Source organism: Hordeum vulgare, chromosome 6H (genome assembly GCF_904849725.1).
Source record: "Hordeum vulgare subsp. vulgare chromosome 6H, MorexV3_pseudomolecules_assembly, whole genome shotgun sequence".
Classification (NCBI taxonomy): Eukaryota; Viridiplantae; Streptophyta; class Magnoliopsida; order Poales; family Poaceae; genus Hordeum; species Hordeum vulgare.
The window spans coordinates 375,806,749-375,832,088 of record NC_058523.1 but is presented as its reverse complement, the minus strand read 5'-3'; the positions used below and the strand labels follow the sequence as shown (position 1 = coordinate 375,832,088).

General features: G+C 46.2%; 2 pseudogenes; both read left to right on the top strand.

Annotated features, from left to right (window-relative positions):
• The first annotated feature begins 2,914 nt into the window (after window positions 1-2,914).
• Window positions 2,915-3,490, top strand: LOC123405504 (annotated as a pseudogene).
• A 4,714-nt stretch (window positions 3,491-8,204) lies between these two features.
• LOC123405503 lies at window positions 8,205-9,333 on the top strand (annotated as a pseudogene).
• The last annotated feature ends 16,007 nt before the right edge of the window (window positions 9,334-25,340 follow it).

Here is a 25,340-nt window from a genome sequence, read left to right as displayed (position 1 = left end):
AAGTTTTGATGTATCATTAGGGAGCATTAGAGGCAGGGGCAGGGACTTACTTTTGTGTTGTTGTAGTGCACGCCTGGACCGGCATACACTTACTTGATGTTATTTTGAGATTGCTCTATGGCACAACCATTTCTCTTGGACGAGAGCTCTGCACTTAGCCTCCTATGGGTTTGTCATATGGGAAATCGTATGAATCATTTGTGTAATAATTATCCATATGAAAAATTCAAGAACAATTGTTCTGATCAAACCCGTGTCAAGCCAATGCCAAGTTTGATTTGTATTACTAAAAGGGGAAAAAATGGAACACTTAGATTACTGCCTTGAGTATTTAATTAACTATTCACAAAAAAGGAAATCAAAAGAATATTTCAAATTAGAAGATATAATACATACACTTATAATTTTGAAAGAAAGATTAGACACGTTGACATACAATTTTGAAGAGGGGAGATTAGACACGTGATAAAAACGAAGGTTGATGGAATGAGCAGTGGGGAGAAAAATGTTGGTTTTTCTTCTTGTAAGAAGAGGGTGGATATACAAGGCGATGGCCGACAAGGAAAGGAGTGGAGAGAGAATTAGATTGTCCTTATATGAATATAAATCACATGCCATTTGTTTACAAATATGTTTTAATTAGAAGGAAGAAAATATTTCGTGGCAACGCACGAACATTTAGCTAGTATAATATGGAAAACGTTAAAAATTAGTTGGATGATTTTTGGCTTCGTCAGCCGCGTCTGGCGCCGTGCGGTCGTGTGTGTGTGGCGAACAGAGGCTCACGTTCAGCTGTTAGCTATCGAGACGTCTAAAGGCTGAAGCTGAGTGGTCCTTGACTGTTTAAAAGTTCGTTTTCTTTACTTCTACTTCACATCGTACTAATGCTTAATTACGTATCTATATATGTATACATGATGCTATAAATAATCTCAAGAAAGAGCACATAGCAAGCATTAAACAAAAATTTCAGCATATTCTTGACGACGTCACAGTCGTCCAAGCATACATATCATCGACGCACCAGCAAGGCTATGCTGTAGCATGATTGAAACAACCCTGTCATCGTTCAAATGATGCTACACATGGGAAGCACGTCGCCGCATCATCATCGAAGCAATCGGGCTTTAGCCAGAGCATCGCCACGGTCATCAAGACACGCTGTCACAGCATAGCCATGACCTTTCGAAGTAGGTCGCCGTCGCGATTCGTCGCAACATGGCCACAACTGTCAACATCATCGAAGCAGCCGGTTGACGACATAGCATCACTGTGGTTGTCGAAGCACCCGCCACGACCATCGAAGCGCGCTGTTGTCGCGATTCATCGCAACATCGTCGCGGTTGTCAAATATGTAGTCGCAACATCACCAAAGCAGTCGGCTATGTCGTAGCATCGTTGAGACCGTCATTCCATTGTCACAACAATGCTACCAACGGGAAGCACGTCATTACAGCTTCGTCGAAGCAATCATGCCTTCGCCTGAGCATCGCCACGGCCATCAAAGCACGCCATCATAGCACCATCGTGATCGTTCGAAGCGCGCCGCCGTCATGAGTCGTCGCACCATGGCCATAGCGGTCAACATCATCAAAGCAGTTGAGATGACATTGTCGAAGCACCCACCGCTATCGTCGAAGCACGCCGTTGTCGCAACTCATCGCAACATCATCGTGGTTGTCAAAGTATGCAATCGCAACATCATCGAAGCAGTCAGGTCACCGCCTTTGCATCGTCGTAATTGTTGAAGCAGCCGCACACCGCCGCGACATCATCAGGGTCGTTGGGTTGATGTCGCCGTGTCAGCGCTCCCACGGTCGTCGAAGCACGCCATCGCAACCTCATTGAAACAAATAACTTGTCATCATAGCATCGCTGCAACCATCAAAGCACACCACGATCGTCAAAGCATGCCGTCGCAAGATCATCGAAGTAGATGGGGTTCCATCGCAGCACTGCCTCGGCCGCCGAAGCATGTCTTTGCGCCATCACCACGGCTGCCAAAGCATGTCGTCAAAACATTAAGCGGCCAGGCTTTCATCACAGCATGTCTCATACCATCACCGCCGCCCTGGAAGCACTCAAACTTTCCGCGTAGAGACTATCGTCCGCGACGCAGCACTGCTCGTGCCCTCACACAACGTCTCGCTGCGTGAGCATGGATGGCTTGGTTTTTCTTAGGGAATGGGTGACTCGCTACGTAAATCATTCTAGAAAAGCATAAATGACTAGTACTGACCTGAACTAAAAGCACCTCGTTGGACCATACGTGCATTATAGCAACAACCAGCTATGTTCCATAGAGTCGTTGCATGTGGTATCGGACTGTCAGTCGCGTGGGGATGGAATGTGTGAAAGAAGTGTCCGTCATCAGGACCAATGATTTTTTTAATTGAATGGGCTGACTTAGGGTGGATCGGACGGCTGATAAGATGAACTGACCGGACAATCTAGTGGTTAGCGACCCGGCTGATCCCAAACGGGGATCAGCCGGATGATGCGTAGTGTCCGCCTATATAATATATTATATATGGGCGATGCTATGTAGCGCCCGCGCGCTATACTGTTGAGTCCAGCGGTCGTTATATTTGAAAATTTCTGTTGTCGTAGGTCTCCTTACAGCATCTCCAACATCGATGTTAAAAAACGCACGGGGTAAACTGCGTTTTTAGCGTAGGGAAAGGAAAACGCGCGCTCGAGCGGAGGTGAGAAATTAGCGCGCTGTAAAATATTGCACGTGGGGGAGAAAGCGGGCGGCCCCGCGCTATATTTAGCACACTGCTTCCGCCGCGGCTATAAAATGCGGCGCTCGCCACGGGGCTGCCCATCGCCCTCAACACTGTCACGCGCGCTCTGCCGCTTCCTCGCCGCTACCTCTGCCGCCCCGCCACCGACGCGCCCCCACCGAGCCACCATGTCGCCGCGCCGCCGTGGATCTTCGGGCTACCGCGGCGTCCGCGAGCGCCCCTCCGGCGCCTACTACGCCGAGATCCGGTCCGGCGACGTCCACCTCGGCCTCGGCACGTTTGAGACCTCGCACGAGGGCACCCGCGCGTACGACGCGTCGCTGTGGCGCCTAGGGAGGCCTCGCGCGCAGATGAATTTCAAGGACGTATACACGCGCGAACAGACGCAGGACCTCGCCCCTCCGCCTCGTCTGATAACGGATCAGGGCCGTGAGGACCACCGTCGGCGGCAGCGCCGCCTCCTCGTCGCCGAGGAGGACGAGCGAGCCATGGCGGAGTGGCGCCGGCGCCACCCGGATGACGTCGCCATCGAGAACTCCTTCTAGGCGAAGAGGACGGCAAGGTGCCGCGAGGAGCGGGATGACAGGCGTCGGCGCAAGGCACTGGCCATATCGCAGTGCGAGGTCGTCCACAACGGTTGGACGTCGTTCTTCGAGAGTGACGATGAACATTCGAATGATATTTGGCTCGATACCTCGGACACCGAGGATGATGATGAGGAGGAGGAGGACGAGAGGAAGTAGGTTCTAGTAGTTGCACCGTAGTTTTTATCTAGTTGCAGTGTAGTTTTTTATCTAACTATGCGATGTATTGTTTTATCTATGTATTGTGAAATATCTATGTATCGTTTTATCTATCTATCTATGAAATATCTATGTATATCTATATATTGTGCGAGAGCGCGTGCTGCATTTTACAGCGGCCGCTGGAGCCAGCGCTGGCCGCCGCGTCAAAACAGACGAACAAAGCGTTGCAAATTCATTTTTAACGCACCGCGCGTTGGACGGCTGTTAGAGATGCTCTTATGTGTTGAAAAAAGCATGTCCAACTTCTCCTCTCTCCCACGTCCTGAAAAAGGGCAGCGTTGATCTCGCCCTTCCCCCACTTCTTGCCTTCACGTGATCTCGTCCCTCCCCTACGCACCACCACCAGAAAACTGTTACCTCTCTCATCGTTCCTGATCTCACGACTCCTCCTTCCCATCCCCAGCCGCTGCCGGACGCCATGGCCTAGCTTCCAGGAGCTCCTCCCCCACAGCGAAAAACAGAGTGAAAAAGCCGGAAAAAACGAAAAAAAATCATGGGGATTGAGAGGCGAAAATTAACAGTTGTGCCTGCAACTATTTTGTCCTGGTCAGGCAAAAGTTCTGAACATTAAGAGCAATTCTAGTGCCACAGTTAGGCAAAAATTGTCCAATTGCAACAGCAAAAAATAAACAAGGTGTTCCCATGTCTACAAACTTCTGGAGATTTTAGAGCAATTCAATTGTCTAGGGACTGTCGAACTAGTACATTTTCCTGTGTACCCACCCCAGTGATGTACTTCTTGCAGAAACGGCAAAATTAGCATCTGTACTGAATTGATGCTAAACCTGGTGATGTTGGACCTGTTGTTGTTGTACCTTGCCTCGCCCTGTACACCTGTATAACTTGGATACTATGAACATAAAAGTTGTTGACTTCTGGCCATTCGATTGTAGCTTGACTATTGTTTTACACCTTGCTTCTGGAAGAAAAAATGAAATGGAACAAGAAGCATATTTGTGTTACTAAGAACTGTGTGTATGTACATAAGCTTTCTACTCCCTCCGTTCCTAAATATAAGTCTTTGTAGAGATTTCACTAGTTGACTACATACGGATGTATATAGACATATTTTATTTGATTCGTATGTAGACCCTTAGTGAAATCGTTTAAAAGACTTATATTTAGGAACAGAGGGAGTAGTTGCTTAGACCAAAAACTACGTCTAGTTGCATACAAAAACACAGAAGTATCCATAGAAAAAATGCGTGAAAACTAGTGGTACCATACACAATTTTGCTTGCCATGACGCGACAGAAAAAAGGGAGAATGCTAACATTTTTTCATTCTTGTCTTAAGAAAATGCATATGGCTGGCATTGATCTCAGACCGAGTTCTTTTGAGCAGATTATGAAGAATCTCGGTCTAAAAGATCTTAAGCCAAAAGAACTCGATTGCCTCTTCAAAATCTTGATAGGATTCTATAAAATCCTAGTGCAATCTAAAATCTCCAAAATAGTTGGATTCTTCCACAATCTCAGGATTTTGGCTAGTCCCTCAAAAGAAAATTGTTCGAGTTAAAAGAATGCCCCTATTACAGTAGGTTATTACGGCAAGAATGCCACCTTGCACGACTAGAGAGAACCCGCGTCCCTGCCTGGTGATGCCCCGACTGTTCGCTGCACTCGAACTCGGGCATGGCTAGCACTAGGGTTGCAGCACCGCTGCGGGCCCTGCCTCGCCTCCGCTGACCCGGAGCTCGCCACTGCCGCAGACCCGGACCTCGCCTCCGCCATAGGACCGCTCCTCTCCACCGCAGCCCAGCCTCGCCGCCAACGGGGCCCGCCTCGCCGACGCCCGCTTTGCCTCGCTTGTGCCAACCCGGATCTCGCCACCGCGCCTCGCCTCGTATCAACGTGGCCTTCTCCGAGTGTGAGCTCGTGTGAGCTATACTGAGTTTGGGGCGTGCCGCTAATTTGTCCTCATGCTAGTTGATAAAGTGATAACGTGATAACATGTTCTCCGAGTGCAGGCCCAAGATTCTGGGAGAATTTTGCAGAATCTTGATTCTGTACAATCCTGCGTGAAAAGAACTGGCCCTCAATGAGCTCCCTGATGAGTTTCCTGATGGTGGCCCTCCATACTGCACACAAGCTCAACCTGAAAGAGTGCCAATTTCTATTGAAGGTGTGGGAGATTCCCAACTTGGTTGGGGGTGGTCGGTGGTTTTTGGACGACTTGGTCGACCTTGTGAGGCGACCTAGGTCACCTAGGTAGGCGATATTGACCCCCCCTCGTGTGAACGCGACTTGGTTGGTGGTGGTCGGTGGTTTTTGGGCGACTGGGGTCAACCTTGTGAGGCGACCTAGGTCACCTAGGTAGGGGAGATTGCTCCCCACCCCTCGTGTAAGCGCGACTTGTTTGGGGGTGGTCAGTGGTTTTTGGGCGACTTGGTCGACCTTGTGAGGTGACCTAGGTCACCTAGGTAGGCGAGATTGACCCCCCCTCCTTCGTGTGAACGCGACATGGTGGGGGTCGTCGATGGTTTTTGAGCGACTTGATCGACTGTGTGAGGCAACCTAGGTCACCTAGGTAGAGGAGATTGACGAGTAGGTCAATGTGTTAGGCGACCAAACACCCAGGGGTGGGCGAGTTGGTTTTGACGGGCTCAGGCAATTTTCAAAGGGGTTTGTGGGATTGTGTAGGCGAGTAGGCCGACACATTGGGTGACCTAGCATCCCAGGGTGGTGCGACTTCGTTTGGCCGACTTAGGTGATTTTTGAAAGGGTGTTGGTTATGTAGGCGAGTAGGTCGACACGTTAGGCTACCTAGCATCCTGAGGGTGGGCGAGTTGGTTCGACGGGCTTAGGCAATTATCAAAGGGTGTGGGGTGTGTGGGCGAGTAGGTCAACGCGTTAGGCGACCAAACACCCAGGGGTGGGCGAGTTGGTTTTGACGGGCTTAGGCGATTTTCAAGGGTTTTGTGGGATTGTGTAGGTGACTAGGCCCGCGCGTTGGACGACCTAGCATCCCGGGGTGGGTGTGTTGGTTTGGCCATCTTAGGCCATTTTTTAAAAGATGTCGGTTGTGTAGGCGAGTAGTTTGACGTGTTAGGCGACCTGGCACCCTAAGGGTGGGCGAGTTGGTTTGACGGGCTTAGGCGATTTTTAAAGGATGTGGTGTGTGTAAACGAGTAGGTCAATGCGTTAGGTGACCAAACACCCGGGTGCGGGCGAGTTGGTTTTGACGGGCTTAGGCGATTTTCAAGGGGTTTGTAGGATTGTGTATGTGACCAGGCCGACACATTGGGCGACCAAGCATCCCGGGGGTGGGTGAGTTGGTTTGGTCATCTTAGGTGATTTTTCAAAGGGTGTGGATTGTGTAGGCGAGTAGTTCGACGTGTTAGGCGACCTAGCATTCGAGGATGGGCGAGTTGGTTTGGCGGTCTTAGGCGATTTTCAAAGGTGTGGCGTGTGTATGCGAGTAGGTCAATGTGTTAGGCGACCAAACACCCGGGTGCGGGCGAGTTGGTTTTGACGGGCTTAGGCGATTTTCATGGGGTTTATAGGATTGTGGAGGTGACTAGGACGACACGTTGGACGACCTAGCATCCCGGGGTGGACGAGTTGGTTTGACCGGCTTAAGCGATCTTCAAATGGTGTGGTGTGTCTAGGCGAGTAGGCAACACGCGTTAGGCGATCTAGCACCCGGGGGTAAGCAAGTTGGTTTGCCGGCTTAGGCGATTTTTAAAGGGTGTGGTGTGTGTGTAGGCGATTAGGCCAACGCGTTAGGCGACCTAGCACCTTAGAGTGGGAGAATTAGTTTAGTTGGCTTAGGCAGTTTTCAAAGGGTGTGGCGTGGTAGGCGTGTAGGCCGACGCGTTAGGCGACCTAGCATGGGGGGGGGGGGAGTTGGTTTGGATGGTTTAGGTCGGCTTAGGCGGGATGTCTTCGGTCGGCTTAGGCGGGGTGTCTTTGGTCAGCTTAGGCGATTAAAAAATGTATGTTGTTCTAGGCGACTTTGATTGAATTGGTGGAGTGCCCTAGTACACGGGACAAAGCGCGGCTTGGTGATATGGATTAGGTGAGTAAATACATACAGATGGACACTTTCTCAATTGTTAGGCGACATGATGGATGGTATTGACTTATGTTGTTGTTAGTCCTATTAGTTATGTATGTGTGCCTAAAAAATGATCTGCTTTGAAATATAAACTCATTTAAGAATGTGAAGAAAAGGGAAAAACGTAGGGGCTCGGAGAGACTTGCCTGTTGTCCTACTTTAGGAATTTTGATTTCTCGCAGTTCTCAATCTTTAATCTGCACGTTTGAGTTGGTGCAATGTCTATCCCAATTTTCTTTAATCCCCTTCATGATTTTATTTGCAGTTGCCAGGAATGCCTTGCCTTTCAGCGTCCTTGCCGAGTCTAGCCAGTAGTGGCCCGTCCACTTTGCATTCTCCTGTGGACTAGGAATGACGCTCTCTGGATGGTTAAATGTTCCATTATTCAATGCTATGAAAAAACCATGAAAGCTTGCGTGCTATTATCACATTTTACATTACAGATTTCAGTGTTTATGCATGCTATGCCATAATAAAAACCCTATAAAATCACTGTAAAATTTAACCACTATATAGGCTATATAAATGCTGGATTGAAACACCACAAATGTTGAATACAAAAAAGGACGATGCTACGTAGCGCCCGCACGCTATGCGGGCAGGTATCGCGACCGGCAATTTAGCGTGTCGATCCCCATCCATCTCTACTATTAAAGGGAGATCTGCCGTCGTGATGGTTCGACCAGAGCGATGGTTTGACCTACAGCTAGCCTTTCCACCGATTGTTTTCAATCCCTCCATAAGCCAGTCGATAAACCAGCCGATTAGTTTAATAAAAACCCATCGCTAACAAAGCCAAACATAAGGGTTTAATAAAAAAACCACTGGAACCTGCTAACGCACGCACGTCCTGGCGATCCACCCCCGTGGCTACGATTCAACCTGCGGCCCAACAGTCCCTCGCCCCTTTCTCTTCCTCTCCTTCCCTGAGCGCAACCGCCCCCCAAATCCCTCGCTCGCCGCCCCCGATGACGCGTCGAAGCCACCACGCCCCGCCGCCGTCCCCCCGCATTACGACGCCTACGAGGAGCGCCGCCTCGCCGAGGAGGTGCTCTACCTGCACTCCCTCTGGCGCAGTGGCTTGCCCCCGCCTCGGCTCCCGCGCCAACTGCCGGAGGGTGCCGCCCCACCCGCGCTCGCCCCAACCAACGGAAGCGTCGCAGGATCGAGCGCCCCGCCGCGGAGTCCGAGGGACCCGGCGCCGACTGGCCCCTCGCGCTCTCCCCGCCCGCCTCCCCGTCCCCCGCATCCTGGCCCGAGGCCGCCCCCTCCTCCCCCGCGTCCAGGCCGCAGCCAGAGCCGCAGCCTTCCCCCGCCTCGCTCGCACAGCGGGAGGCCCTCCGCGCCGTTGAGGAGTTCTTCTCCGGGCGCGGCTCCTCGGACGAGGACGACGAGGATGAGGGCTCCGAGCCGGAGGACGGCGGGGACGCGGCAGCGGGGTTCTTCCTTGGCCTGTTCAAGCGGGATGCTGCGCTGCGGAGTACTACAAGCGGAGCCACGAGGAGGGGGAGTTCCGGTGCGTGGGGAGGAAGAGGAAGGGCATCAACCTCGTGCACCACGCGCGCGACGCCAAGCACTGCGGGAGGCCGCTGGCGCACCGCGCGCTCGTCGCCGTCGTCTGCCGCGTGCTCGGCTGGGACGTCAAGCGGCTGCCCAGCATCGTCATCGATCCCGGCGGCACGCTCGGCCAGGCCCTCCTCGTCAGGTTGTAAGACTGCATCACCGACTAGCGAGCTCTATTTGCCATCTGATGATAAGCAACAAAAAATACTCATGGATTAATTTTTCTCCGGTCAATAGCAAGTAATTCAACTGTCCAGAAAGCATGATTAGCAGAGGATTAGAGTGAACAAACACAGATCCATGTTCGTACGACGCCCGCCGCCGGCGCAACCCCGCTCGACGTCCTCCTTCCCGTCTCCCTCTCCTATGGCGCACGACACCTACGGCCAAACTCGCCCTTGTACCGTCTCCTATAGTCCTATGTCGTTGGTGCAACCTCCCTTCGAACTGCTCGCCAACGAATTGGCCCGCCCGTAGGCCTCTCCTACGACGTCGGCCTCCATCCTGGCCCTCCACCATCTCCTGTGGTGCACGGCACCCGCCCTTCTGCATCTCCTATGGCGTGCCGCGCCCATCCGTCCGCTTCTCCTGTGGCGCACGGCTGTTGCTGCTCGACATCTGGAACAACGCCGCAGGGTGGCCCTGCCACGCCTTCATCACGTACATCATCGGTAATTCCTTTGCTTCAAGCTTTTTCTGTTTGATTTGATACACAGTGCGTCAAATTCTAAATTCTGAAGGCTATGGCTGGAATTACCGTTCCGTTCTCATGTCCCTCGTGACTCTACCAGGTCTTTGCATCTTCAATGATTCATCCCTGGAGCCATATGATCTGTCATATGATGACACTGATTTGTAGAACAATGTCACACATCTAAGTGATCATGCAGATGCACTGCAAAAACCTGATGATCAAGATGGTGTAAGTTCATGCAGCTACATTGCGAAAACCTGGCGATCGAGATGGTGTAAGTTTCCACTTAGTTCTTTGAATATCTTCCAGACAAAACTATTGCATGATCCTGACCTTTCTTTAGTCTTCACAAGGTTGAAAGCGCTTTTAGTTTTGCTGTAAAGCTTTCGAGAGCATCACCTGATGAGCCGTGCCACTGCTCGAGTGATCTTGTTCAAGCAGTGGTATATTTTGTTGCTCTAATAATCTGATGTCGCGATGGAAGGCGAGGACGATTCTGCTGAAGAAAACTGACAGAAGGCATTAGTCGCCTTGCTGGTAACCAGCCCATTTGAATCATTTTTGCCTTGCATTTTCTTCAGGATTTGGTGCATGTGCATTTTCACATATATAATTTGTAACAAACCAATTCATAGATTTGTTGTAGATAAATAACCAATCAGGCATAGATCTATTTCAGTATGTTTTTCCTACCTAACGAACACTCGTGATATATAATCAGCGTCATCCTGGGCAAATCTAAATGTGACGTTTATCTAACACCATGGAATAGGCTAAATGATAACCAAAGACATTATGATTGACCATACTATCTGTAATGCATTCTCTTTTGCTCTATGGGAGTTTTTTTGTCAATCATCATGACCAACTGAAATTGATTAAACCAGTAGATCCTGAACTCAATTGGAGCGAGTGCTCTACGAAAGCTTGTGATTTACCCTGGTAATGTGCTACCTATGGTTTTGGTTCAGGAAAAAGAAGGTGGTGCACAAGATGCATGGCGATGAGTGTAACTGGCTTGATGCTTTTCGCAATTCCTTTGTTCTACCAAAAGTATCGGTATTAGGAAGTTCTCTACACATTTGGAATTGATTATCAAGAAAATTTATCATTGACATTTAGATTCAGTTTAATTATATGGTTTGTTCATTTTTTTTACATTGGTTTTATCATGTTATAAAATTGTCATACCATAAAGTTATTAGAACTGCATATGTTTTCCTACTGCAGGTGCCACTTGTGGTCACAATGCTGCAAATAGACGGTCCATGGATGCATATTTTAACTCTCATGGGTACTTGTAGAAGGCAAATTGTACAAGGCTGAAAGATGTTATTTGCATCTGCAAAGAGGGATCATTTCTTTCGATTAATTCCATAAGAATTAGGTCACTCATTGACTAACTCAAACTTGAATCATTTGCCTTTTTATCATTGTTGGAGATGTGGTGTAGAAGGAGCAACAGCGAATGGACGTGCCAACGAGCCCCGAGGGCGATGGCCCGTGCAACATGAAGAAGAGTACAAGACCATCCGCCAAAGGGGAGGCACACAAATAGCTAAGGATGCAAGGAGACGTGCATCTCTGCATTTCAGAGTTATCTCTTTCAGCACCAGCGATTAAATGGTCTATAGCTGGTCAGGTGTGCTTGCCTAAAATGTATTTTGTTAGTTGCTAGAGCCATGCTAGCTTTGTATGTTGTTCTTGCAGCCTCACCTAGCTAATTCTATTTAAAGCTAATATTGTTATATCCTTCCAATTACGGTTATTCGTATCTTTTCTTTTCTCTATTGTCATTCAGAGTACAAATCTTATGAGAATTTCAGGAATTTTGCCATATCTTCCAGTTAACTTAATTTTGTAAGTTGTGTTCTAAATCATTTTTTATTTTATTTTCAGAAAGCCTACTTTAAAGCTCCGTGAATCCATTAGAGTTTTTGTGGAGGTAAGTAGGGAACCGTTTTTTTAACTTGGTGGATGTACTGTTGTAGGGATGGAGACTTTCTCTCCATGTGAAATGCCAGGAATTCTCAAAGGCGTCAACAAGACCGAGAGGAGATTGAGGCAAGAACGCTGATCTCAAGTTCATTGTTGTCTTTTTCTGTCTGCACATTTTCTTATTTGAAGTTGCAGCCAATTTATGGTGTATTGTAGTTCATTGTTTCTCCTCTTAACTATGTAGATGGAACAATGATCGCACATATAAGAGTAAGCTATATTCTCTTCACATTTATGCATATTATTGCTGGGAGAGAAAAATCAATTATAATACACACACGTATCTTTTTCCATTTATTTATTCTTGCTCGGAGATAAAAAACAAAGTAGCTACATTAACATGTTTTATATAATCGTATGTCTTGCAAACTGGAAAAAAGGAAACTAACCACTCCCTCCAATACGTATTAATTGACGCTGCTTTAGTACAAAGTTGTACTAAAGCAGCGTCAATTATTATGGATCGGATTGTACTAAAGTAGTGTCAATTAATATGGATTGGAGGGAGAGTCATTTTTTGTTTTCTAACTTGTAATGCAAAATGTGGGAGCTTATATATACTCACATAAAACAAGTAGTTGTTACAAAATTCTTCATTGTTGGTCTTGTATGTCTAAATATTGATGATGTAGTTGTCATCTATAAACAAAAACATTCCTTTTCAAAAAAAATTCTTGAGCTGACTGTGATGAGAAGGGGAGCTTGGAGGAGGCCATCATGACGATGCTGCCACCTCAACAGAGAAAGGCTACGCAACACGAGAACAAGGAGGCGAGACGGTACTCTGCTGGAGCCGGACCATGGGGAGGTTTCAATTTCCAGAAATCTTAGTTGCTAGCATATGTAAGGTTTGAAGTAACGATTGAGCAAATAAGCATCTAAATACCAAGCAATTTCTATGATAATTTATATTTGAGAATGTTGAGTTTGTTGTGGTGGAAGTATTGACTATCTTTCTAACTGGATAAGAAGTCGTGCGATCATAATGCACTACTACTTCCTTCATGCTTATATGGGAGAATTGATTGGTTAAAGAGGACAAAAGGTTGCCATTTTATTTTGAACCGGTACAGTTTGTTTGTCGTTGTGAGATTTTTTTAGTACAAATCTTAGAGATATGCATATATTTTACATATGCATGGAATGAACACACATTATTGAGGAATCCCCCTATATGACATATGATGGGAATCAACCTGCTCACATATGAGAGGAATCCCCTATGATTTGTGATTCCTGCAAGTGTATGGGGGTATTTGAGCCATATCATAGGAAAATAATTTGCAATAGAGACTTGTGGTGAACTTAGCCATCATGATGTGAACATGCTTCCTTTAATTTGAACTTCGTGTTTACTATACTTGATTCATGCTTGCTTTCATTCTGATATGTGTAATTGATGCGTATTTATCTTAATGTTGCTCAAAATATCATGTTTGTAAGATCGGATAGATGTTTTGATGATCTCAACTCATCATGTTTTCTCAATATAATCTCGGTTGTGTTGCAAAAATATTGGCTCCCGTAGCAACGCACGGGCAATTAACTAGTGTGCTTAAAAGGTATATGCACTCCCTCTCTCATTGGTACGTCCTGACAGACCATGGATGTCATGTGAAAAAAACCACCTTTCCCCTCACGTGATCCTCCTCTCTCCAACCAGTAGAAAACCCTACACCCCATGATCCCAGATCTCCATGCAACTTCTTCTCCCCCCAGCCACTGGCGGAGGCCATGGCCTAGCGTTGGGGAGCTCTCCTCCCACAAAGAAAAAATCTTAGAAAAACAAAATGAAAATTGAGCCAAAAAAAGTGAGGAAAATTATGTAAAAACACAGTGCCTGCAACTCTTCGTGTTGATCAGGCAACAATCCTGGAGAATTGTGGGCAAAAGTATTTGCAAAGCTGGGCAAGATTCTTCCACTGAAAAAACAACAAAAAGTGAGAGATCTGACCCAAAAAAATTTGGTCATGAACTTCCCCCCTGATCTTCTAGTTGCAATAGTTGCCCCTGTATCAAAGTGTTTGTACAACAAGACACAATAGTATTTGCAAATATCTGATCCAATATATTTTGGTCATGAACTTCATCCCTCATCTTCTAGTTGCAATAGTTGCCCCATGTACCAAAGTGTTTTTATGCCAGGACTTGATTCTTGCCCCCAGTGATTGCATCTTGTAGTTGCAAATATTTGCCCCCTGTAACCTATAGAACTAGAGTATCTTGTCTACTATCTTGCACCTTGCTTCTGCCAAAAAAAAACAGAGTTATTTGTGTTAGTAATCTGTTTTGTACATTAAAATTTGGTCAATAATCTGTTTGCATTTGCTTACAAAAAATCCTTGTAGTAAATTTTACTTGCTTACAAACATCACAAGTAGCCAGGCAAAAAAAAGCATGGAAAGAAAATAGTAGAAAAAATTCATATAAATGTTGCTCATTGAGTTTGATGTGTTTTTGTGGACTTCTGAAGAAAAAATGCCCATGTTAATTAAGTTTTGCTTACATGATGTCACCTACGTATTAATTCCTTGCCCCTAATTTATGTATTGTGAAAAAATGCAGATGACTGGCATTGACCTCAATGAGATCCCTCATGAATTTCATGATTATGATGGTGGCCTCTGTACTGCACACAGGTTCAACCTGAAAAGGTTCCCATTTCTATCAAGGGTGTTGGTGAGTCGCCAGAATTGGGGGCTGATCTTGTCCATGTCGTCGGCGTGAATTTTCATGTTGTGGCAGCTGCTACTACTGGTGCATCTAACGCTTAGACAACTGAAATTACACCGCTCGTCCGTGCCATGTTCAACCTGGCATTAACTGTACCTAGAATTGGTGGGCAAGGCCATGTGGGCGGCTCTGGCTTGTTGGATTTTGATGAAACTGAGGTGCGACCTAGCCCACAGGAACCTTTTATTGACAATGAATTTGACATGCTTGAAGGTATTAAGACAGACTACAAAACCTACGCTCTCCGTCTTGGGTTCTCGATGAAAGCCAACATGTCCAAGAGGTCTGGATACACTAATGTGCTTGAAAAGCAAACTTTTCGCTGCAACAAGTCAGGGAAGCCTAAAATAAATCAAGATGTATGCACCCTTGTTTTTGCTCCTTCTACATGGGTCGTAGGTGAAAAGCGGTTTGATTTTTCTCATAGTTGTGTGTGTTGAAAAACATGACGGAGCAGAAAAATCCCTAATTTCTCTGTTGAATGTCTAGTTTCTTTGCAATTTTGATTCATAATGGCTTCCCCTTTACATGTTGTTGAAAAGTCTATAACTCACTTTGAGTTTGAGTTTCCATGAAAATATGTTTTGCTTCGTGATTTGTCAATTTGGGCGACTTGACCGTCTGGGTTAGGCGTCCTAGGCCACCGTTCGTGTCGTGGCGTCTTGGTATGAGGATGGTCGTCGGGGGTTTGGGTGACTTGCTCGTCCAAGTTAGGCGACCTAGGCCACTAGGGTGGGCGAGAAGTGCCCTAACCCCCCGTTCTTGTTTATGGCGTCTTGGTATGAGGGTGGTCGTCGGGGGTTTGGGCGACTTGGCCCTGTGGGTCAGGGGACCTAGGCCGCCTGGGTGGGCGAGAAGTGCCCTAACGCCCCGTTCTTGTTTATGGCGTCTTGGTATGAGGGTGGTTGTCGGGGGTTTGGGCGGCTTGGCCGTGCGGGTCAGGTGACCCAGGCCACCGGGGGTGGGCGAGAAGTGCCCTAACCCCATGTACTTGTTTATGGCAGCTTGGTATGAGGGTGGTCGTCGGGGGTTTGGGCAACCTGGCAGTGCGGGTTAGGCGACCTAGGCCGCTGGAGTGGGCGAGAAGTGTCCTAAACCCGTTCTTGTTTATGGAGGTGGTCGTCGGGAGTTTGAGCGACTTGGTCATCCGGGTTAAGCGACCTAGGACGCCAGGGTGGGCGAGAAGTGCCCTAACCCCCGTGCTTGTTTATGGCGTCTTGGTATGAGGGTGGTCGTCGGGGGTTTGGGTGACTTGGTCATGCGGGTCAGGCGACCTAAGCCGCTGGGGTGGGCGAGAAGTTCCCTAACCCCCTGTTCTTGTTTATGGCGGCTTGGTACGAGCGTGGTCGTCGGGGGTTTGGGCAACCTGGTCGTGCGGGTTAGGCGACCTAGGCCGCTGGGGTGGGCGATAAGTCCCCTAAACCCCGTTCTTTGTTTATGGGGGTGGTCGTCGGGAGTTTGGGCGACTTGGACATCCGAGTTAGGCGACCTAGGTCACCTCGGTGGGCGAGAAGGGCCCTAATCCCCTATTCTTGTTTATGGCGGCTTGGTATGGGGGTGGTCATCAGGGGTTTGGTCGACTTGGTCGTCTCGGTTAGATGACCTAGGCCGTCGGGGTGGGCGAGAAGTGCCCTACCCCCCATTCTTGTTTGTGACGGCTTGGTATGAGGGTGGCCGTCGAGGGTTTGGGCGACTTGGCCATCCATGTTAGGTGACATTGGCCACCTCGATGGGCGAGAAGTGCTCTAACCCCCCATTCTTGTTTGCGACGGCTTGTTATGAGGGTTGTCGTCAGGGGTTTAAGCGACTTGGTCGTCTGGGTTAGGCAACTGAGGTCGCTGGAGTGGGGCATGAAGTGCCCCATCCCCATTCTTGTTTGTGGTGGCTACGTATGAGGGTGGTTGTCGGGGGTTTGGGCGACTTGGTCGTCCGGGTTAGGCGACCTAGGTTGCCAGGGTGGGCATGAAGTACCCCACCCCCCGTTCTTGTTTGTGGTGGCTTGGTATGAGGGTGTGATACGTCTCCAACGTATATATAATTTATGAAGTATTCATGACATGTTTACAATAATTCTGTATTATTTTGGTATGATTTTATTAGAACTAACCCGGACTGATGGTGTTTTCAGCAGAACTACCATGGTGTCGTTTTTTGTGCATAAACAAAAGTTCTCAGAATGGGTTGAAAATTTACGGTGATTTTTTATGGACCAAAAGAGACCCCCGAAGCACCAGAGCTGGGCCAGGAAGTGGACGAGGAAGCCACAAGCCGGTTGGGCGCGGCCACCCCCTAGGTTGCGCCCCTATGACTTGTGACCTCCTCGAGAACCTTCCTGACGTGAGATCAACGCCAAAAATTCCTATAAATACCAAAAACCCCAGAAAGAAACCCAGATCGGGAGTTCCACCGCCGAAAGCCTCCCAGGCCACGAAAAACCAATCGGGAGCCCGATTTGTCATCCTAGCGGAGGGGGAAACCATCCCCGGAGGCCATCTTCATCATCTCGACGGTCTCCATGACGAGGAGGGAGTAGTTCACCCTCGGGGCTGAGGGTATGTACCAAGTAGCCATGTGTTTGATCTCTCTCTCTCTCTCGTGTTCTTGAGATGGCACGATCTTGATGTATCACAAGCTTTATTAATATAGATGAATCATATGGAGTTTTCCCTCTCTATCTTCTTGTGATGAATTGCGTTTTCCCTTTGAAGTTTTCTTATCGAATTGAGTCTTTAAGGATTTGAGAACACTTGATGTATGTCTTGCAATGGGATATGAGTCGTGACAATGGGATGTTCTATTGATCCACTTGATGTATATTTTAGTGATCAACTTGCGGGTTCCGTGACCTTGGGAATCTATGCATAGGGGTTCACACATGTTTTCTTCTTGACTTTCCGGTAGAAACTTTGGGGTACTCTTTGAATTTCTTTGTGTTGGATTGAACATGATGAATCTGAAATTATGTGATGCATATCGTATAATCATGCCTATGGGTACTTGTGGTGACATTGGAGTATCTAGGTGACATTAGGGTTTTGGTTGATGTGTATCTTAAGGTGTTATTTTAGTAGGAACTCTAGGGCTGTTCGTGACACTTATATGGATAGCTCATAAGATTGATCAGAAAATATAAGTATGAGGTGGTTTCGTACCCTACAATAATTTCTTCGTTTGTTCTCCGCTATTTTTGACTTTGGATTGAACTCTTTGTCGCACGTGAGGGATTTATATATGATTCAACTATGTTAGTATTGTTGGGAGAACTTGCACTAGTGAAAGTATGGACCCTAGGCCTTGTTTCCAAGCATTTATACAATGTTTTGCTCGCTGTTTACTATTTGTTACCTTGCTGTTTTTCTATTTTCAGATTAAAAAACCTATATCTACCGTCCATATTACACTTGTATCACCATCTCTTCGCCGAACTAGTGCACCTATACAGTTTACCATTGTATTGGGTGTGTTTGGGACACAAGAGACTCTTTGTTATTTGATTGTAGGGTTGCTTGAGAGAGACCATCTTCATCCTACGCTTCCAACGGATTGATAAACCTTAGGTCATCCACTTGAGGGAAACTTGATATTGTTCTACAAAACTCTGCGCTTGGAGGCCCAACACGAGTCTACAAGAAGAAGGTTGTGTAGTAGACATCAGGGTGGTCGTCGGGGGTTTGGGCGACTTGGTCGTCCGGGTTAGGCGACCTAGGCCGCTGGGGTGGGTGAGAAGTGTCCTACCCACCGTTCTTATTTATGGCGGCTTTGTATGAGCGTGGTCGTCGGGAGCTTGGGCGACTTGGTTGTCCGTGTTAGGCGACCTAGGTTGCCGGGGTGGGCGAGAAGTGCCCTAAGCCCCGTTCTTATTTATGTCGGCTTGGTATGGGGGTGGTCGTCGGGGCTTTGGGCGACTTGTTCATCTGGGTTACGCGACCTAGGTCACCTCGCTGGGTGAGAAATTGCCCTAACTACCAATGCACGCTGGCTGGGGTGACCTAGCACACTAGGGGAGGCGAGTTGGTTAGCGTCTTAGGCGATTTGGAAGGGTGTGGTGTTTTAGGCGACTTGGTCGATGGGTCGAGCGACCTAGCACACCAGGGGGAGGCGTGTTGGTTGACGACTTAGGCGATTTAGAAGGTTGTGGTGTTTTAGGCGACCTAGTTCGATGTGTGAGGCAACCTAGCATGCCGAGGATGGGCGAGTTTAGTTTTACGCTTAGGCTATTTGGACGACTTGGTCGTCCGGGTTAGGTGACCTAGGTCGCCTTGATGGGCGAGAAACTGCCCTAACTACCTATGCGCGATGGCTGGGGCAGACTATCACACCGGGGGAGGCGAGTTGGTTAGCGGCTTAGGCGATTTGGAAGGGTGTGGTGTTTTAGGCGACTTGGTCGATGGGTCAAGCGACCTAGGACACCATGGGAGGCGAGTTGGTTGACGGCTTATGCGATTTAGAAGGTTGTGGTGTTTTAGGCGACCTAGTTCGATGTGTGAGGCAACCTAGCATGCCGAGGATGGCCGAGTTTAGTTTTACGCTTAGGAGTTTTGGTTGGGCGGCATAGGTGATTTGGAAGGGTGAGGGATTTTTAGGTGACTTAGTCGATAGGTGGGGCGACCTAGCACACCGGATGAGGCGAGTTTGTTGGGGGCTAGGCGATTTGGAAGGGTGTGATGTTTTAGTTGATTTGGTTCGATGTGTGGGGCACCTAGTAGGATGGGCAAGCTGGTTTTTCGTCTTAGGCATTTTGGAAGGGTGTGAGTGTTTCTAGGCGACTTGGTCGATGGGTGAGACGACCTAGCACACCGCAAGGAGGCAAGTTTGTTGATGGCTTAGGAGATTTGGAAAAGGTGTAGTGTTTTAGACAACTTGGTCGATGGGTGAGGGGAACTACAATATCAAGGATGGCGCGAGTTGGGTTCACGCTTAGGCGATTTGGAAGGATCTTCGGGTAAAAAGAGTTCCTAGTGCTGCTTTATCATATTATCCAATATACTGTCATCTGGTCATCAATTGTTTGCACAACAATTCTGCGAGGCACATGCAAAAATTGACGGGTCGCTACACCATAAGCTAAGATCTAGGAAGATTGAGATGTCGCGAAAATAATGATCACCATGTTGTGGACCTGCATGCCGTGGGTCTGCTGTTGCATTCACCGCGCATCGGTGCACTAGTTTCAGCTATTGGAAGAACAAAAGGAAAACACAAAATAAATGCTCCACCCCTACTGGAGGCGAAAAATGTAAACAAAAAATACGTCTAAAAACAAAACTTGCCTATCCAAGTGCTTTGTCCTATATGCAAACTTGCCTACTGCTGGAATCCAAGTATTGTAAAAACTTGCCTAATTCTGAAGGAAACAATGCTAAAAGTGAACTCTGTGCCTGTGAATAACAAGCTTATCTAATCACAATGCTTGTCCCTATGTACAATCCTGCCTATTGCTGGTAATTAACCAGAAGTACTAAAAATAAAAACACAAAAAACTTGCCTGCTCCTGAAACCCAGGTATTGTGAAAACTTGCCCAAATATGAAGGAAATAAAGCTACAAGTGACCCTCTCTGGATGTGAAAATTTGCCTACATCCCAAGTGGCAAAAAAATTACGATTACATAAGGACCACAAAAAACCGTAGTAGAGGAACCCTGCTCCACGATGCTAAAACATGCGATTCAGTACCCCCACCCCCTCCGCGAGAATCATCTTTGTGCTTGGTACTGTGCTACGAAAAATTGTTGGACGAACTCATGGAGGAACCCCTGCCTCTTATGTGCCATGCGAACGCCTCGACTGCCTGCATCTAGATGCATCGCCGTGTCAGCGAAATTCCCCTGGCCCCGTTCATGAATCGCGGAGGGAAAATGGAGAAGGATGGGTGCGCATGACTTACTTTTTCTCTCCAAAAGGACATGAAGCACCTTGCCGCTCCTCCACCGTACTTTGCGTTGCTGGCATCACACGCCTTCTCAGCACTCCCCTTCGTCGTCCTTTGTGTAGCCTACGTCACGCGCTTCTCCACGCCCCCTCTGTCGTCCTTCGCGTCCCCGGCGTCCCGCGCCTTCTCCGTGCTCCCCTCCTTGATTTGTCGTCGTCCTCCCTACAAGAAATATGTCAACTAACGACCTTTCGTGAGTGACACTCGCAGAATTGGTCATAAATCTACAACCATTTGAGACCAATTGGTCGTAAGCTGTCCGGAGGGGTCCTAACCCCAAAAACTAACGACCATTTTCATCATAAAGGTCGTAACTTCCTTACTGGAAAGGGTCATAAAGAGGGTAGCCCTGGTTTGCTGCCTAATTTGTAGCTGATTACGACCAACATAGATGGTCATAGCTATGACTAGGTGCCACATCATCAGTTTTGCCTACATGTCATGTCCATGTGTTATTTTTTGCCTAGTTTGTGAAGCAACCTACTATTCTGTCATTCCAAAAATTCTCGAAAAATTCTCATAAATACTTTGTATCATATATTCCTCAAATATGTGAAAACCCTTCCTTCCATAGTTTGAAAATAATTTAGCAATATTCATTTTCGTATTCTGTTCAGAATAGCACTTTGTGAAGGAAGTGCTATTTCTACTTCTTTGATGACCCTCAATTTTTTTGGGCACTCTTTCCTATCCAAATCATTGCCTCATGAAAACTTTCGTAGCCATTTTCCTAGTAAATCTTTCTCAGCAAATTTCCAAAGTTTGTGTCCAGCTAACAGTTTTGTGAAGGAAGTACTAGATAGGAATATCTTGATGAGTTTAATTTTTCCACATCTTCTATGTGCCCAAAACATAGCTCTCCACAAAATTTTAGCCCCATCTAACAACCCATGCGAGCTCATCATCCAATCTTTGTTTCTGCTAATATTTTTCAGTTTGTGAAGCAACTACATTTTATATTGCTTTATAGTTGATGAAATTTACCATGTAATAAAACTGGCCATATAACCTCACTCCACTAAATTTTAGCTCATTCAATTTAGCCAGTTTCCCTCAATATTTTTCCCAATATTCTGTTTAGTAGAGAGCATTGTGAAGGAAGTACAATTTTTGTTTATCCAGATTTTATGAAATTTTTAGAGTGCCTTAATGTGCCCAAATTATCATCCTCCTCCAAATTTCAGCTCAATCCAATCGTCTATGTGAGCCCAGTTTCAATTACCATTTTCTGTCCAGATTGATACATTGTGAAGGAAGTGTCACTTTGGCATGTCCAAATGGTATAATTTTTTTACAGTGCCTTCATATGCCCAAATTAACATCATACACCAAATTTCAGCTCAATCCATTGATTCATTTGATCCGAGCTTCAACATCCATATTTCTGCACAGTGTGGTACTTTGCAAAGCAAGTGTCACCTAGGTTCATCCATTTGAGCTAAAAATTTGGCAAGAGAGTCTCCTTAGTAAATGATCATCCTCAGCCAAAATTTAGGCCCATTGTCTATGTGCATTACCCGCACCGCTAATCAAAGACTTGACTACTAATTCATGTTTGACCTTAGTTCGGTCTCCTCGTGAGATTCTTCTATTATTCTTCTTCCTGACACCTACCGAGGGAGTGTCCAACGCATGAGACATGCCTATTCCACCCAGAATGCATGGCAACGCAACGCTAACACGGTGACCACGCGGCTCGCATGCAAGTTCACGCGCTTTGGAGTTGGGGCACTCGACCACCATGCAAACCTCGGCGTCAAGCCACCACACCATGTAATTCTTATTAAATATATACTTATGTACCTATAAATGATTTTTGGGAAAAATAAAGAGCAAAGTATAATGCTGCTGCAGTTCAAATTTGACCCGCTTCCTCCTGAATCGTCGACAATTTGTCTTTTTCACTAGAGGTGGATAAAAGCTTTTAACACCCAACCATTTTGTCAATTGTACATTAAATATGGCCTAGTATTTTAAAAAATAATTTGGTATAATTTTGAAACAAATATATGGTAGGTCCTTCACAAAAAAACTCATTTTGGGCACTTGAAAAATGGAAAATGAATTTTCCATACAAGGAAAATGGAAACTTCCTTAATCAACATTGTTTGCCATTCCAATATGCACCCTTGTGCATAATATTAGATCGTTTCAACAAACAATGCCATGAATGTGGCCATAATATTGATCATTTGGCTTGAAAGCCATGAATCTTCACACATGATAGCTCATTTCTAAGAACACTTTTTTAAAATAATCACCGTATTACAAGTTTATTATTTTCCTCGTAACTTGGTCATATATTATGACACAACGTGAAGGTTTTGCATTTTTTTGATTTTTTTAAAAAATTTATCCCCGTTTTAAAATGCGGTCGAAACGACGGGCATGACCGTTCATAGCTAGGGGTTGAATCTTGCCAAATTTTTGTTGGATCTCTGATTTTTGGGAAAAATCATGAGAAAACTATGGGGCACCTCTAGTTCAAATTTTACCCGCTTCCTGCTGAATCGGCGGCAATTTGTCTCTTTCACTAGAGGTGGATAAAAGATTTTAACACCCAACCATTTTGTCAATTGTACATTAAATATGGCCTAGTATTTTATAAAAATTATTTGGTACAATTCTGAAACAAATATATGGTAGGTCCTTCACAAAAAGAACTCATTTTGGACACTTGAAAAATGGAAAATGATTTTTACATACAAGGAAAATAAAAACTTTCTGAATTAACATTGTTTGCCATTCCAATATGCACCCTTATGCACAATATTAGATTGTTTCAACAAACTATGTCATGAATGTGGCCATAAAATTGATCGTTTGGCTTGAAAGCCATGAATCTTCACACATGATGACCCATTTCTAAGAACACTTTTAAAAATAATTGTCGTATTACAAGTTTACTATTTTTCCTGGTAACTTTGTCACATATAATGATACAATGCAAAGGTTTTCCATTTTTTTGATTTTTTTTCAATTTTTCGTGGCCATTTCAAAATGCGGTCAAAACAGCGGGGATGACCATTCCTACCTAGTGGTTGAATCTTGAAAAACTTTTGGTGTTTCTCTGATTAAATAGATACTTGTGTACCTAGAAATGATTTTTGGGAAAAATAAAGAGCAAACTATAATGCAGGTGGAGTTTCAAATTTGACCCGCTTTGAGCCGATTCAACGAAAATTTATCTTTTTCATGAGAGGTCGATAAAAGCCTTGAACACCCAACCATTTGGTCAACTGTACATTAAATATGTCCTAGTATGTTAGAAAAATGATTTGGTTCAATTTTGCAACAAATATATGGTAGGTCCTTCACAAAAAAACTCATTTTGGGCACTTGAAAAATGGAAAATGATTTTTTCACACAACGAAAATGAAAACTTCCTTAATCAACATTGTTTGTCATTCCAACATGCACCCTTCTGCAAATTATGAGATCATTTGTAAAACCTTTACCATGGATGTGGCCATAAGATTCATCATTTGGCTTGAAAACCATGAACCTTCACACATGATAGCCCATTTATGAGAACCCTTTTTAAAAATAATTGTCGTATTACAAGGTTATTATGTTTCCTGGTAAATTAGTCACATATAATGACACAATGCAAATGTTTTCCATTTTTTTGATTTTTTTGAATTTTTCATGGCCATTTGAAAATGCGTCAAAGCGGCGGGTATGACCGTTCCTAGCTAGTGGTTGAATCTTGGAAAACTTTTGGTGTTTCTATGATGAAATAGATACTTGTTTACCTATAAATGATTTTTGGGAAAAATAAAAAGCAAACTATAATGCAGTTGCAATTCAAATTTGACCTGCTTTTAGCTGATTCGACGAAAATTTGTCTTTTTCACGAAAGGTGGATCAAAGCTTTTGACACCCAACCATTTGATGAATTGTACATTAAATGTGGCCTAGTATGTTAGAAAAATTATTTGGTCCAATTTTGCAACAAATATATGGTAGGTCCTTCACGAAAAAACTCATTTTGGGCACTCGAAAAATGGAAAATGAAGTTTCCGTCCAAAGAAAATGAAAACTTGTGTTAGTACAATTCAAATCCTGTAGTGGTGCACCGCTCAACTATCAGGTAACACATTGATTGACCATGGATCAATCCAGACATAGAAACTTCAGTACTTAGCGATTGACCGTGGATCAATCCAGACATCGAAATTCTAATTTTATTTTTAATCGATTACGACCAGTTTTAAATTGCATACTGCATTTTGATTGGACCATAGCCATGTCACGCGGATAATGCATCGTATACAGTTGGATGCCGACGGATCCAACGGCTGCCCTCACCCCATTCTGATCCGTCCTTATCCCCTCTCCCCACCCCGAAAACCCTAGCCTCCACCCTCTCCCCTCGTCCTCCCATCGCGCCGCCACCCACCCCGTCGCACCCATCTCCTCGACAGACTCGCTCCTCTCCCACCAGGAACCCCTCTCACTCGCCGCAGCCACCACCCACGCCGACCTATTCCGGCGAGCTCCGTCGACGGGAAGTTCTCCCCCGAGCTCCCCAAGCTCCACGCCTACTTCCCCTCTGTCCAGAATCCACGCTCCCGCCCTCCATTGTCCCCCGTGGCTAGCTAGGGTTTCGGTAGCCACTTCATCTTCGACGACGGTGAGTCGAGCGGCCAGATCGAGCCGACAAGGTTAGTCCGTGGCCAGATCTGCCATGGCCACAGATGGCCTTCCGGATGAGCGTCGTCATCGAGCTGGATCCGCGCCTCATCGCGCGGCCTCGTCTGCCTCTACTACATCGCCAACCCACTTACCTTCCGCCGTGAGCTGCAGA